Source organism: Doryrhamphus excisus, linkage group LG3 (assembly GCF_037039965.1).
Source record: "Doryrhamphus excisus strain RoL-2023G ecotype Guam linkage group LG3, RoL_Dexc_Guam_v1.1, whole genome shotgun sequence".
NCBI classification, from domain to species: domain Eukaryota; kingdom Metazoa; phylum Chordata; class Actinopteri; order Syngnathiformes; family Syngnathidae; genus Doryrhamphus; species Doryrhamphus excisus.
Window position 1 is genome coordinate 10,867,398 of NC_136359.1, and position 17,238 is coordinate 10,884,635.

The following is a 17,238-nucleotide window of genomic DNA, read 5'->3' on the forward strand; positions in this document are numbered from 1 at the left end:
TTTTGACATGTTTTGAATTTATTAAAAATAGAAAACAAAAAAAATCAAATTTACATAAGTATTCACAGCCTTTGCCATGAAGCTCAAAATTGAGCTCAGGTGCATCTTTTTTCCTCTGATCATCCTTGAGATCTTTCTACAGCTTAATTGGAGTCCACCTGCAGTAAATTCAGTTGATTGGACATGATTTGGAAATATAATAACTGTCTATATAAGGTCCCACAGTTGACTGTGCATGTCAGAGCACAAACACCAAGCATGAAGTCAAAAGAACTGTCTGTAGACCTGCGAGACAGGATTGTCTTGAGGCACAAATCTGGGGAAGGATACAGAAAAATTTCTGCTGCTTTGAAGGTCCCAATGAGCACAGTGGCCTCCATTATTCGTAAATGGAAAACGTTTGGAACCACCAGGACTCTTCATAGAGCTGGCCGGCCTTCTAAACTGAGCGATCGGGGAAGAAGGGCCTTAGTCAGGGAGGTGACCAAGGCCCCGATGGTCACTCTGTCAGAGCTCCAGCGTTCCTCTGTGGAGAGAGGAGAGCCTTCCAGAAGGACAACCATCTCTGCAGCAATCCACCAATCAGGCCTGTATGGTAGAGTGGCCAGACGAAAGCCATCAGACCAGAGAATTTTGTTTCTCATGGTCTGAGAGTCATTCAAGTGCTTTTTGGCAAATTCCAGACGGGCTGCCATGTTCCTTTTACTAAGGAGTGGCTTTCTGCGCGCTAATCACACGACCCTGTGCCGCCAGTATAAAAAGTTAGACATTAAAAACAGATTTAAAGAGGTGGGTTTTTAGTTGTTTTTTGAAACTGGGAAGGTCAGGGCAAACACGCAGCGAATGGGGTAAAGAGTTCCAGTAGGGTGGGGGCAGCAATGGAGAAGGCCCTGTCACCCCATTAAGTTTAAATGAAATACTTTGGAAAGAACGGGCTGGCCGTATTCTAACACTTGGCGGGCTGGATGTGGCCCCCGGGCCGTAGTTTGCCCACCCTTGACCTAAACAGTCAAATGGTATTGCGACGGTGGTTATCTACTTACTTTTTCATGTCCGGTTCTGGGCTTTATGCTCAGTGCACATTCACATAAAAGGCAGCATTTGACATTATATTATTCTGCTTCTGTGTGAAAATGTAGCAATCCCGGATGGTGTTTTGCACAAGAGGAGCAATTAATTATTAACTAATTTGCTACCAAAGACATAATTATGCGTTCTTGTCCACTTGACCACTCCCTCACAAAGACGTATTATGCATGTTTTCTGTTTTTTTGTGCGATAGGCACAAACAGGTAATGATGCAACTCCACAATAAAAGAGAGTGTGTTTGGTGCAGTTTTAAGGCCAAATAACATCCACAAAGTGGCAGAAGAGCTTGCCTTGCATCTTGGCCATTGACATGTTCCGCAGCAACCAGGAAGTGAAAAGGCATCTCGCTGTGTTGCGCGAAGGATGTTATGCATTGAAGGGAGATTTGAACGCATTTTTTAATGCAAAAGCATGCACAAACACAGTTCAGTTGTAAATAGTTCATAATGTTGTAAAAGTAGTTATTTTCATGTCAAACAACCATTTTTTGTGTTGTGGCATCGTTATTTAAACATTTTGGCTAAATATGTAAAGCTACATTTGTGTCAAAGTGAAAGTTATGTTTGACCTGTGTCTTTTCACAAAAGCCGTTTTTCTCCCTTTTTTGTTGAGAACTGATATTTTGCTGAAACTTACGTATGTTCTACTCATAATTACTAAAGAATGGAAAAAGGTAGAAACAATCCTTTATTTCTACTGAAAGATGAGATTCTAATCTTTCTATTGGTATTTACTATGTCTATATTGCCTAAGAAAACAAAATTCTGTGTGCATTGAAAAATCAGTCAAAATGATCAAAAATGGTCGGTACGGAGAGGGACGACTTTTGAAATGTTTTGAAATTTTGAATGTCGTCGCTAACCGAGTGAGGTAGGACTGCTGGCAGAAAATTACTTTGTAAATGTATCCCTTAACACTTACTATTACAGTAAAGTCTCGTTATATCGATATTGTCGGGAGTCGGAAAAAATATCGATATAACCGGACTGTCGATATATCCGATCCTGCGCCGAACTGCATTAAAAGTGGGCAATAATGCACTCGACATTGTTCTATAGTATAGAACAATGTCGAGCTGCTTAAATCAATCTTTGCTTAAGGATTTCAATACCAAAAAAGAACACGCCGAACGGCTGCTTCCAGTCAACTTTATTTTTCACACTTCCACCACCAGAGCACAGCACACACACCGATTCCCGCACTTCCTGGTTCACAGGTCATGCTCAACCCGCCCCACATAGCTGGCCAAACACAGGCCTGCAACAGAAGAACCAACGAACGCCAGCATGAACATATGAAAAACAGTGAATATTGTAAGCGATAAAAAGATATCTGAATACAACACAATTAAATACATGTATTTGTACGCTTGTGTCTTCGTTGGAATAGGTGTGTATGCTATGTCAGTTGGTTCTTGGTATTGAAATCCTTAAGCAAAGATTGATTTAAGCTGCTTTTGTATCGATATAAGCAGACCAAATTGGCTGGCAGGAGATGAAAAGGGCATTGTAGTAACCGGATTATCATAATGACCGGGTATCGTACTAACAGAACTAATTATATCATAAAAGACTAGAAATTTGCCGGGAAATGAAAATAGTATCGTAATAAGCAGTAATTCGTTATAACCGATATCGATATAACGAGACTTTACTGTATACCCTTAACCCTTAGTGTTTTCATTTCTGAAAGCTCCACAGTGTGAAACTTTTACATATTAACCCTTTTCTTTCTTCAAAAAATCGTTGAAATTTTCAAAATATACAGTATCTCTTAGTGACCTGCCAGGTTTAAAAACCTAGAACATTCGTAACACAATGAGAGCAAAGAAGGAAGGCAACAGCATATGCAATTTCACTCGCAAGGAGAGAAGAGAAATGTACTCTTTATACGCCCAGAGTACAATATTTGCACCCTTTCTTTTTATTGGAAAATGGCTGTACCCTAGATACATGAATGTAGCGGCCCTGAAGGGAAGGGGAACTAACGGTTGCCACACATTCCAAGATACTATTTGAACATGTGACTGTGTGTGTGTGTGTGTGTGCATGATTTAGTTCATGTGTGAAAACGTCTAACCAAGAATGCAACTGGGTGCTGGCGCCCCTATCACTTCATGACTCAGAGACCCAGGACGTTCTGCCTTTGTCTCAAGGCCAAGTTGTTTTCCCTCAGCCGTACTAAGAAAAAGCGCAAGGAAAACAGCGTAACAGTGCAAATGCATGATAACAGGTACATTACTCTAACCTGACCACTAGGTGGCAGTGCCGATGTGGTTTGTGGCGAGTTTATTTGATTATTATTATTATTATTATTATTTGATTACAAAAACTATTTGAGGATTATTTTCTGCTTGGAGGAAGCTTTGACATCACCAACGTGTATATGTCACCCATGAGGACGAAGAAGGAACGGGGTGTTCATGGGACAAGGGAATATAGGGCTCGACAATAACAATGTACCGATGGCCCGGGGCAAGTTAAAACAAAATTCGGGCAAGTAAATCCAATCAGTGATATTCCCGTGGGGCAAGTGCACTTTGGCATGCCATACTGCCAAGAGTTTTTTTAAAAGCGGTTCTTGTTGGGTGTTGGTAAAACACGGACTGCGTAATTCCGGTGGTAATTTGCAAACCAATTCTTGAAATGGACCAATCAGAATCGTTTATTTATACCGCGGTCCGTAGTCCACTGTCCGCGTTTTATCCACACACGTTCTTGTTCGCGATCAACCAATCAGCGATCGTTTGACTACGAAAACATCTATCATGGCGTCCCTGCCAACATGGTCTAATTCTTCAACAACTTCCGAAGGAAAACACCAAAAAGTGATGAAACAGTGCCTCCTTAACAAGTATTTTATTAGCGGCAGCAAATCAAATGATGGCACAGGTGAGTGAATCACATTGCTGTGACAATTTTAAGTGGTCATAATGAAACACCACCGATTTAGATCCAATACCAAGTGCTGATTTTGCACAAGCTACAAAATCTAGTGGTTCCATTTTTGTGTATTTTTCTCACCTTTGTTTCAGAAATTATTGTTTGACCATTGAGCATTTTTTTCTGGATTAAAAACACTTTACTAGTACACAAATGTGTCTATTCAATAATGTTTCATTGTGGTGCACAACTTATAAATATCACTGCTTACTACGACTACGATGTGTAAGGTAGTATGGTATGCCATGTTAACATACGTTTCAGACATTCCTCCAAATACAATGCATTAGTACCATTATCTGATTAATTATCAGCATATTCAGGCAAGTTTGGGCAAGTAGTTCTCACCTTAAGGATTCCCCATGGGCAAGTAATTTTTGTTTTTAATGTAGAATACTGAAGAGGCTAGAGAAAGCGGCAAGGCAACAAAAGAGAACATGTAAAAAAAAAACAGAAAATGTGGCTAAACAGCAATTTGAACACTGTGACGTGTATCCATTGTAATGCAGTGCTTACATACTACAACAGCAACACCCCCCCACAATTTGCCGCTGTGGGGCAACAATGAAATCCCACCGTGAAAGCAGCTTGGCGCATGACGCTTAAATCAACTCTGCGGTAAGATGCACACCTTTCACAATTGTCAGCCGTCATATTTTAAGCTGCGATGGTTTTGTTGAAACGTTACTTTGAACTCCATTGCGAGAATGTGTTTTTTCTCCTTTACTTGTTTGTTAATGTAGTATTGCGTGACTGAGTGACTAGTGGTGTCATTGGCTTAAGTTGTAACCTTGATTTTTGGGTGTTTTTTTTTTTTTCAAATAAATGTTTGTTGTATTTTTAATGGTTGCTAAACTCAATGCAAAGCCAGCAATAAAACTTGCACTGTATATAATGGATGCTTTATGCAATCTGGTTGAAATGCTATTGAATCTTTGAACAGAAATAACATAAAAAAAACATTATACCTTATACAGGAACTTCAGTAAAAGCTGTTTTTTTACTGGTTGTTTACAGTATTTTATTCCACTTACTCTTTTTCCAAAACATTTGTAATATACCATTTTATTTAAACTTAATCTTTGTTTGCATGCTTCATTCACACATTAGACACCCTCAAGTACTGTTTCTTCTGCGTGCAGTACTACTGATTTATGAACGTGTGATGTTAGCTCTGTTAGCGTGGTCGGCCTGACAGTACAGTAGCTGGACTCCATTGTTGTTTTTTTTAATATTTTGTTTTATAGTAGTGATATCATATCTGGTTAGGACAAATCTACAGGAACAGTTTGCCTAATCCACCTCTTAGTTTCTTACTTTCTGTGCAGAAATTACAGTTAAATCTAAATAAAAAAATAGCTATAAGCTAGTTATTGGTAATCGTATCAGTCTTGAGAAGCAGAAAGTTATTGGAATCCACCCATAAAGGCCTACATAGTTCAGTGTTGAAATGATTTTACGTTGCCATTCTGTTTTTGTAACAGGTAAAGTTTAAAAAAGATTGCATATTTTCCTTTTTTGGAAGAAGAGGCAAAATGACGCTTTTGATGGTAAACGGTGCAGACCCCTGGCCTCAACACAGTAGGATTTAACCTACCATGTAATCTCAAAAGTCTACATACTTTTGACCAGTTGGAACCCTGCTTTTACACTATGGGCTTTTCCACACATGAATGTTTTCAGGTCAAAACAGTTTTATTGTTTGAGCCTATCTACACAACAAGAGTCCTTTGAGTGCCCTGAAACTGTAATTTCTTTCAATGGCTTTCAGGATGGGGAATCAAAATCTGAGCACTTCCCCTTGTTGTGGCGTGGACAAGCAAAACACTACTTTCTGATATCGATGACATCGCAATCCTATTACCGTCATGTAGTGCTGCTGAAAAGCCAATGTGAGATCTTAATATTTTGACTGGCACGACTCCCAGTTGACATTCTTGTCATATCCCCTTTGTCATAGATCCGTACAAGTTGGACAAGTGGAAACATATTATATCGTTTTTACACAGTGAACCACTTTCATGTGGACGTGACTATTTACTGATCCGACACTGTGTGTATGACATCTTTTTTCAATGGCTCTTTAGCTCAAGTGGCAATACACCCATTAAATTATTTGTAATTATAATTGCAGTTTGATAAAAAAAAAGTGTTTTCTTTTTATGTCAAGAGGATGCATGATTACGCCATACAGGGTATTCTTTTTACGCATATGCAAGCTCACAGGTTATATTTATTGTTACCTGTTATTTCTGAGCAGCGTCTCGTTTCATGTTAGGTTTCTGATTCCACCGTTTAACAGCCTGGCATTTAGAGCAGGGCTGCCATGCTTAAGCCTAAGTAGCTATGGTTGATTTTGCAGCATTCTAATCAAGTGACATGCAGCCACTCTGTGGGCCTGAGCGTAGTCTGGAGTACTCAGGCTCACTCTCATACCCCAGGCAGTGCGCATGGTTCTGCATATCTGCAACTCCTGTGACACCAGTCTCTGTGGTGGGTTTTCTTTGAATCCAGAATTAGACTTCAAAGCAGAGAAGTCGAGCATGATAGTGTTTTCAGCCATTTAATACAGATTGTCTTGCGACAGAGCCTCTATCATGTTGGCTAATTACATTGATTCCATCTGTCAGTCAAGTACTTTACAAGAACATAGCCCTCGTTGAGTATGCTCGTGTTTGCCTGCTGTAGAGAATCAGCTAGGTCACACAAGGGTCCATCCAGAGGAGTTTGTCGGTAATTAAAGATTGTGTGGCAGCCGCATGGTTCCCATTAGGCCGCAGTATCACATCCCAGCCATGTGACTCCGTTTTGTCAGTCAGCCTCTCTTTCCCTTTTAAATACAATTAAATAGCAGCTAATACGCCATCACCATTTGCCTGTAGCAGTCTCACTCTGAAGGAGCAGCAGTGATCAACTGTTGGTCCATAGGCTTTCAAACATGATTATATGGGTGATATGGTATTGACAAACGGTTCAAAATATAATTATTGTTTTGACTGTTTGCAGTAAATATCATTTGATTTTGATTAATGTAAGTATTCTTAAGATATTCCCAACAACATTCTAAATAGGGTTGGGTGATATGGACCTTATATGGAGTTATAGAGTCTAGAGTCTAACAGAGACAAACTGTAATGCCTGTGCTTGTGATGAAGGAAGATATAGTCACCCATGCAATTCCAACAGTATACGCAATATATTTTTATGACATTCTTGTTTTGTTTACGCAGACATGGGGCAAACGGCACTCTTATTTTGAAGTCACCGAAGTATGTTCCGTGTGTGGGGAGTGTGTATTTAAAAAACCTTCCTTACATTAAAGCCTAAAACACAACGTGGGGAAAATATACCCATCAAGCCCAAATCTAGTTCTTGGGACATGCAGTGGCATTTCTCTGGTGTGGAAAGAGCGTGAGCTTGTGCGAGAGGTTCAGACATTCCGACGAGAGGCAATGGCTCTCTGTTGGAAAAGGGTGGATTTCACCCTCCAAGTTTTGCCCCAGTTGGATGAGTTTGAGTATCTTGGGTTCTTGTTCACAAGTGAGTGAAGATTGGAGAGCGAGATCAACAGGCGGTAATGAAGTCGCTGTACTGGACCAATCTGGCGGCGATCTATGTTCCCACCCTTACCTATGGTCATGATCTTTAGATCGTGACCAAAAGAATGAAGTTGTGGATACAAGTGTCCAAAATGAGTTAGTTCCGTTGGGTGACTGTACTCATTGTAAGAGATAGAGTGAGGTGTTCTGTCGTCTGGCAAGGACTCAGAGTAGAGCCGCTGCATCGTCACATCAGGAGGGGCCACTTGAGGTGGCATGGGCATCCAAGTCCGGATGAGTCCCGGACACCTCCCTGGTGAGTTGTTCCGTGCATGCATATGCGGTAAGAGGACCTGGGGCAGACCTCGGACATTGTGGAGGGATTGTGTCTCACAGCTGGACCTCGGAAAGCCTTGGTGAGCTGGAAGAGGTCGGTAACTCAGGGCTTCCCTACTGAGACTGCTGCCGTCATGACCCAAACCCAGATAAGCAGAAGGGAATGGAATGGACAAGGTGTAAATAAGTTGTCAGTGGTAGGTTTGTGCACCATTTTTGGTCACAAAGTGCATACAAGTGCGTAATTTACAGCATGTATGAACACTGGCTGGTTCTGCTTGATTTGTGTGAGGGGCGTTGTGGTGCTGTGTAATTTATTTATTTATTACTTAGTTATTTTGAGAAAGCGTGGCAAAAGGCAAATAAATTGACAGCAGTTGATATCCCTTTTGGACAATAAAGGTGACCTAAAATGTTCTTACCGTCTTATCATTGCATGTGTTCGGTCTTAATGAATGGGTCTTCTGTTTTTTTTTTTGGAATTGTCGTATGACTTGCCTTCAGGAAAGGTTTGTCCTAGGTCTCTGGGGCCCCTTCAGATGGCATTGGAATGAGTGAGACTTATTGGGTGGTCTGTTGTAGAGACTTGGGCGCGACAGGTCCTTAATCTCAATCTACCACGTTAAACCACAGTTGACTAATCAATGCAGTTGATTGAGTTTGTGTGGGCGTGTAATATGTTGGGTGGACTGTCAGTCTGCACCTTACTTCTGAACTTACAAATGATTGCTTTATTTCACAGAACTTCTAAATGCCACTAAAGACATCATGTTTGTCCAGTTTAATCTCACCAGGTCAATTGAGCGACACATCCTTGAAAAGTACTATAGAGATGCTGGAACTAAAACGCTGCCTTCATTCAATCTGTTTTTTCAAATCCCCCAACACCACTCCCAAACACACCCCCACCCCCCACCACACACACACACACACACACACACACACACACACACACATATTGTGTTGACCATACAGTGTACAGTTCATACAATATGACGTAAAAGTGCATGGCCTGTGTTCAGATGCTATTGATATGTTTAATCATGGCGTGCCCTTCTCTAATGGAGGGAATGTCTGTGCCTCTCAGGAAGTCTGGCCATTTTTAAATGTCACAGACATTTTAAGTAACTATATTTTAAAGGCAAGATTTTAATCCTTTATCTTTTGCTTTTCTCGATTTACGATCTATCTTTTTTTTTTTGGTACTCAAACTTGTCATTGTTAACCATCTCCCTTTTGATTCTAGCTTGAAGCTGTCACATCGTGCTTTTCTATTGTGGAATATTCTATTGTAGAATATAATGGCATGGGGAGTAAAATGTCTACACTTTTTGATAGCATGGTCAGAATACTTACATTGTAGAGGCTTGTGGAGGTGTCTTATTCAAAGGTTTATTGGACATAACCTGCCACTATACTCTGGGAATTATTTCTCATTCATGACTTTACAAAATACATACACTTGCTTTTGGTGATCATGTTATACCTCATCTTTATCTCAGTACTGTCAAAAGACTACAATAGTTAAAAATCTGATTAATCAATTTCTAGATGAATTAATCATGATTAATCACTGTGTGTGACTATATCTGAAATATGCTGGTTTTTACAGTATTTTATCAACAGAAAGATGACAAGACACTATTATACACTATACTGCATTTACTTTTATGTAGCGTGGGGCTGCAACCCCGAATTGATAAAATCGACAAAAGTGTTGGCAACAAATTTTATTATTGATTCATTGCAGCACGATTTATGTGTCACTTACCACATCGTGGAGCCGTTTACATTACCTGCAGAGCTCTGTCAATGCTTGCTGACCAAAATAAAGTAAAAAATAAAATAAATAAAACTCCACCGGCAGAACAAGCTGAACAGAGCGTTTTTTTCAATTATTCAAACAATTCATTGAATACCAAAATTTTTGATGATCAATGGCCAATCAATTAATTAATTGTCAATTAATTGTTGCAGCTCTACTTGCATGTTTTAACAGCTCTAAATGAACTTAACATTTACACTAAGATAAAAGGATACACCATGTGTCTAAAAATGTATTTGCCTGACACTAGTCTCTTTAATAGTAGCAGAGCATCACACTTTAAGCATTTTATGAGCAATGGGGAGTTTTCCTTCTCAGACACCATGTAAGTTGAATTCACATCTTGAGTGTATTTTCTGGGATATCTGAATATGCTGATAATATCCACTTATCGTTTTGTTGTTTGTTTTGCCTTCAGTCATTTGTCTTTGTCTTTATTTACACCACACAGAAGCCCTTTTGGCTCTCCAACATAAAAAAATATTTGTCAGCACAAACAGTATATTGTGTGTGTAATTTTAATGCTTTTTTGTTTTAGCGTACCTACAGTATGCTTCAGACCTTGCACATTTAGAACAGCATTGTATTTATTTTGGAAGACATAGCCATTGCCTCTATTTTACATCTACTGTAATTCAGCATAATTTATGATGTACTTTAATTGCAAATTCACTTACCTGACATACTTTCTATCAGGCTTGGCACTGTACAAATTGAACTTTTTATTGCAAGCATCTGCTTAAAACATGATGTTATCCAAGCTTGTCAGCGCTTGGTTTAGTCAAATGAGTTTTAGCGTTACATTGTCCGGGTGTGTCCAAACTTTTTCCACCCAGGGCCTCATACAGACAAATCAAAGCATGTGGGGGAGGGGAGGGGCACTTTGATATGTTTGTATATGTTTTTATTCTATAAAAACATAAAAAAACACAATTTACATATGTAAAGTATGTAAAGCAAAGTTGTATGTTTAAATATTAATGTCAAGTGTTTAATTTCATTTTTACAATGAACCGTGGACCAATATTAAATGACTCGGGCTAAAATGGCCCTCGGGCCTCACTTAGGACACCTCTCACATTGACCCAAAGTACCAAAGAAAAAATTAACTTAAAGATGCTGTCTGTCTTGGTTAGGTGCTGGTTTCCTCTTCCTGCTCCGACGTTGCAAGCCCCCATTTCCCATGTGAACCCCACACATGTGCATTATTTATTTTTGTTGTCAGCTAATAATAGCGATTTGGCAAAGTCTAGCTACTCACATAAGCTGTCACTGATTATATAGTCTATTGTAACTACACAATGACTGTCGCTTCTCAGAGACTTCTTATTGTGTGTATGTGCACGTGTATATATACGTGTGTACGTGTATACCAGGCAGAGGTGAGTGAAAGCCATAAACGGCAATCATTTTATTTGGGTCAAAGTGTGACAAATATAGACATACGGTATATTTATTTGTTGAGTAATTCATTTTTAACCACTGTTAACACATTCTAGCAAAAAGTGTTACAAAGAGGGACAGTACCTTTTAATATATTAATATGATGATTCATTCGCAAGGGTCGTGGAGGGTGCTGGAGCCTATCCCAGCTCTCTTTGGCGAGAGGCGGGGTACACCCTGGATGGTCGCCAGGTGGTGGGGAATGGTCACTCACATTCATACCTATGGACAATTTGGAGTCGCCAATTAACCTGGCATGTTTTTGGAATGTGGGAGGAAGTACCCGGAGAAAAGCCACGCATACACGGGAACATGCAAACTCCACACAGAGAGGGTAGAGGGTGGAATTGAGCTCCTAACCACTCGTCCTCCGTGCAGCCAATACGATGATGATATTGTAATTGCGTCTTTAAAAGAAAGTTTTTTTTTACTCAGCGTGTGAGTCCCTCCACAGGAAGAGAGGCTCGGGGGGGACGTGTCAAAGCTTGGTTGCAGTTGGCTTGAAGGGATCCAGTCTCACAGAGGAGGTCCATCCCGAGTGTGGCTTGGTGCGGTTTGACATTTCAAAACTTATAATAGAAATTCTACGTGGCTAAACATGACCTGAAAAAAGCAATTATGTATATGCCAGTTTAGAAATTAAGTGAAGGGAACAAAATATGGCGATATATTGGTTACAGATATTTCTATTGCAAACATGTTCTTTTCTGTAAGTGTAAAACACATATAATTCTCACATCTTGTGCCATTGGGACCCAGCTGATATATGAGTCTCACACACTTGACCTTAACATAAAACCTTTAAACACTCAGACAGGGAGTGAAGTGCTTTGCTTTATGAAAGGTCACTCCCACAGATTTCTCCCACTCTGTTGTTATGCTTGGCAGTAAAGCGGGATAGGGTGAACCCAGCAGGCTCCTGCTTTTGTGACCTCTGGATGAATACATTCCTGGACAAATATAGCCTTGATCTGTCTTTACACCATGTGTTGACTTGTGAATGTGTCTATACAGTGGTTAGGTTGATGGTAGATGTTTAAGGTTGGTGGTCACCCTTAAACATTTTGAAGGCCGATGAGTGGTACGACAAGGTGATCGTAAAAACAAAAGATTAATGCACAGTTGACAATACTATCAGCCTTGATCTTTGCATTGTGTATGTGTTACCTCAGATGTGGCTACCACAACCTATTTTTTTTTCTTTTGGTCTTGAAAAAGCTGCAAACCTTTTATTTACACCATGGGGTGCACATGACTGCGATTGACGTTCATGACACTCACGATTGATTGAAATTTCCAATATGTGAATTCCGATGCTGGATGAAACTGGCTCTATACCTAGCCTCAATCAAAATTGCAACAAGCAACATTGCTGAATATACCAAGTTGTTTCAGCAAATATGGGGCTAATATTAATTACTGCAATACTTTACAGTCGGAGATGACTGTAACTTTTAATGTAACTGACATTTGTGGCGTGGTTTTATGCAACATGTTCAGTTTATAGACTTTCAACTATTGTGTCCTAGCGCCAGTGAATCCGCCATCACAGTCCACAAGCAGCATATTTTTTCGATGCTTTGCTTAGCCATGTTTGCGGTGGCAGGTGGGGACATGGTGGGTTTGTCAAAACAACACTAATGGCGAGAGGAATGGGGATCGCGGCATAGTCGGTCGTATCCCTGGGAGAGTCCTCGACAAAAACATAGCAGACTTTCCGAAGTGTGAGAGATTCTTTACCGTCATAATTTAACACATTTTGTAATGTTTCAACCAATATTTTTGTAATCCAAATTTAATGTTTGTGTTGGTAGAGGTCTGCACTCTCTTGAACCCTCATTTGATGTTACGTTTGTTGTGTAAAGCCCTAAGGTTTATGTATTTGCGTCAATGCTGGACGCATTTGAAAAGCTTTGATGAACACGTACATGCTTTCAATTGACAGGGGAACTCTGCTGATCTCCCCACCTACTGTGTTCTCTCCCTGCCCTTAGAATCAACAAGACCTTCCTCTCACCCATTCGACCCCCAGTGAATCCATTGCATTTGCCCTTGTTTGCTCTCCATTGCCTCTTTCTTGTTGAAGCCTTTTTTTACCGTCACTTCTCATAAAAAAATGTTTTGCTTCCTGGGAAAGTTAATCAATATGTCACATCAGCAATGCCTCTTCAACCCACTCACCCCAATGGTCTTTGCTCGAATACATTGCACTTGTACTTCATGTGGGGTGTTCATTGTGATGATCCATATCTATAAAATGCCTCCATGGAAAGTGAATCAATGAACTTTTCTCAGACATTTGCCAAAGGTAGAGTTTATGTAAATTCTATAGCAAAATGCGTGGACAGACAAATGAGTAATGGCACAGCATCCTCATGGTTCAATATGTATTAAGGACATGCTTCAGTTCATTTTGGTACAATAAGGGAACAAAGCACAAAACAAAAACTGCTTAGGTTGAAGCGCAAAAATGCAGTTGCGGTCGGCTGACCAGTAATTCTTCAAGAAATAATATTACCGTCCAAATGTAGTACACTTTTAGACACACTACGTGGGCTTGTGGAGCTGCATCTCAATGCCAAACTTCTTGTCCCTCATTTGAAATGTGTGTGTGGGAAATCGGTACAAACCTTACTATTCAGTTCAGGTACATACGGAAACATTAGTTTCAAATACTTATACGGTGGAACTTGGAACTCTGGAAACCCTTCCAGAGTTTCTGACTCAAACATAGGCCAGTAAAATGTTCCCATTAGAAATAATACAAATCCAATTACCGTAATTTCAATTCTATCAGACACACAATTTTTAAAGCTACACCCATTAATTATAGAGAGAAAAAAAACGATTTCTACATAAATATATAAATTGTACTGGAGTAAGTCATAAAATGACAAATAGTGGCACACACAAGTTTGTGAGGACTAGGCTCTTTATCTGACAGGAGCCAATCATAAGCTATGAGAAAACTCACAATCTTGGCAGGATGTCATTACTCAGTATAACATTCTGATTCTGATTCATGGTGTAACACCGTGTCACCTTAGATCAGTGCTTCTCAAATAGTGGGGTCGGGTACCCCTGTGGGGTGCGCTGTGAACTGTCAGGGGGGCCGTGAGAGTCGGGGATGACTTTCAATGATAGTGCAGACCTGCACTAAAAAGTGATACACCTGACGCTTAGCCCGAGAATCAGAAAGGCTCGTGTTGTGAAGACACAGGCTGATTCTCTACCCAAGTTAAGGCCCTAACTCAGGGATGTCAAATTAATTTTCAAATGAGCAGTTATGGCTGCCCTCGAAGGCCTACTGTCAATATACTGTATATGAATATCAATATGAATATAACCTTGCAACAAACAAATACATTTAGAAGGAAAAATTTAGTACATTTACATGCGCTCAATATTCCGGTTAAGGTCTATCCCGATTTCTGAAACATTTGGAATAACCCGTTTACATGCGTGATTATTCCTGTATACACAGTAATTGTAGTCAATTAGGATATCTCGATCAAAACAGTGACGCGCTGAGAACGTCAAATAACGGCATGCGTGTCATTTGCCCTTCTTCCTGCCTCTAAAAACAACCATCATCAGCACGGCGGATAATGAACAGGTGTCTCGTGTATGTGTGTGGAAATTTTACTCAAGTATGCGTATGCAAGGAGACCCCAAATGTGTGTACAGGGAAAATGTTCACACTTAAGTGGGGAGAAGTGGCGTACACACACAATCGCGTAGTCTGACTTTGTGCTTCACTTGCTGTCCTTATTTGCATATACAACTCCACTCCCATGTCACACCGTCTCCTTCAGTTGACCGTGAATGGCCAATGCAAAGTGGCTCATGAATGCTGCAGCCATATTTAATGACCCTTGATTGAATTTTGCTCGGATCTTCAGAATCATGGCTGCTGAGAAGCCAAAGAAGAAGAAGAAGCGTAACCAAAACTGGGGTGGAAATCTTATTTGGTGGCCTGGAAGCCCATAAAAAAATCATATTTGGAGGGACATAGCAGTGGCATAACAATGTACGCCAACTACAAAGGTGGCCAGTGGCACGCACATTCTCACGTCAAGTTGTGTTTTCAAAGGTACCATACTTAGCTTAGAAAACGGCATACCTTTTGGCCCAATTTTGTGCGTACACAAGCTTCATAGATGAGGCCCCACCCCGGAATCGGTAGAGGTTGCCTTTGATTGCACTTTAATGCTGGTACTGACGCACCACTACTACTTGACACTAATATGCCTCACGTTCTTCATTAATGTTAGGCAAAAACATGTAGAAATGGAAAATGGAGCCGGAGCTATATGCATTCCATGTCTATCTTATCCAAAAGTGTTGAGTTTTGTGTGTCACCATGGTTAGAATACTTCCTGTCAAAGACCCAAGATTCCTTTTGACTAGAACTTGCGCAGAACACAAATCAATATTCATTTCGATGGGGATATCCCGATGGGCGTATACATGGGCAAATATTCAGGTTAGAAAAGCAGGAACCCAGGAGTAATATCAGTCTTTTTAAAAAACGGAATATGAGCATATTTGGGTTTTTGGTGTTTACATGGCCGTGCGCAACCGGGTTGCTGCGAATATTCCTGTTCTTTGACTGCATGTAACGTAGTGTGTGACACATATTACCAGGCTTTCGTGGGCCACATCTGGCCCCCTGGCCTTGAGTTTGACACCTATGTCCTAACTGATGTTGATTGTTTGTGAAAATACGGATACATTTTTTTAACAATTGCGTCTGAGAAATTTGCCATACAAGGTTGGACAGCGGTGAGACATTGGTTTCACTATGCAGTCTATGTAGCCACGGTTTCATGCTGAGTTTAATGACTTTGCATCTGCTTTAACAGAAGCCGGACGGGGCCGTATAATGTGAAGAGATCATGGAGATTCATGGAAAGAGACTTAAGTCCTAATCAGGGTTAATACAGAGGTCACATACTTTCTCATATACAAAGCAGACAATGGATTTCGTGTTGTGATATCTTATTCCTCCTACTCCTTCGTGTCTCCTGTTATCACATTGCTTCCAAAATGCTTAATCCTTGCAGCATTTGCCCTGACTCACCAAATGTATCTCTGTATCCTTAGCCTCCTGCATTTCCAAATGCTGCTTTGTCACACTTCAGCAAAATCCTATTAACTGTTCACTTTTTAGCACTTTGATGAGCAGAAGGTGGGACTTTATTTATTTTTATTTTTTACATTGACTGGGACTCCATACCTCATTTGCGTACCCCAGTGACGCAAAGGTCATCCACTACACTACAGGACACACAAAGGACTTTTTTTTTTTTGCTTTAGAAGCATTCATAAATCGAACAAGCATCCAACTTCAAAAGAGAACCTGATGGCTTGACCCCGATGATTTCCCTACTGTCTTAATTAATTGTGTATTGAAATGCTCCCCTTCCATCTATTGCCTAAAGCTTCATACTTAATATGATATGTATAACATCCAATTTTTCTTTGTTGGATCCCATAGGTCTCATAGCCCTGCTAACCACCACTGGGCTGGAAAGGAGTATACATACATATACACACACATACACCCACGGGTACTAAACAACAAGCTTCTAAAAGTACATAAAAACCAGAGGACTAGTCAGGCCTTTATATTTAGCATCATGGACACAGAAAGTAAGGTGTTTGTCTTACAAACCATTTATTTACTGCCCTCCCATCTAACTACAAGGAGGGATTTTTGCAAAACAAACAAACAAAAGAAACAGCACAAAGATACCACTATTCAAAAACAGTTTATTATGTTCAGTGTTTAAATCACCACAGACAAAATATTTGATTATCAGTCAACTTTATGTAATCTAATAATAAGGGCTTTGTGTGGGAACACAGTTAACAGCAGTTCATTCAGCTTTGTTGTTTTCGCTCGAGGATATTGGTCAGAGAAGGACCCAATAAATGGAATGGATATCGAGAGCCCCGGATTCTCTTTCAGTCAGAGTTTAATGGAGTTGTATGTGATATCCACTTTACCTCGACGGTTGCACTCATTTCTACTGCTCAGACAGATGGTTTCCCATCAAGA

The 17,238-nt window shown here is 40.2% G+C and overlaps 1 protein-coding gene across 3 annotated transcripts in view; it reads left to right on the forward strand.

Moving 5' to 3' along the window:
* gpat2 (glycerol-3-phosphate acyltransferase 2, mitochondrial) overlaps positions 1–17,238 on the forward strand; it is an 86,771-nt gene that overhangs the window by 15,991 nt on the left and 53,542 nt on the right. The window lies entirely within an intron of this gene.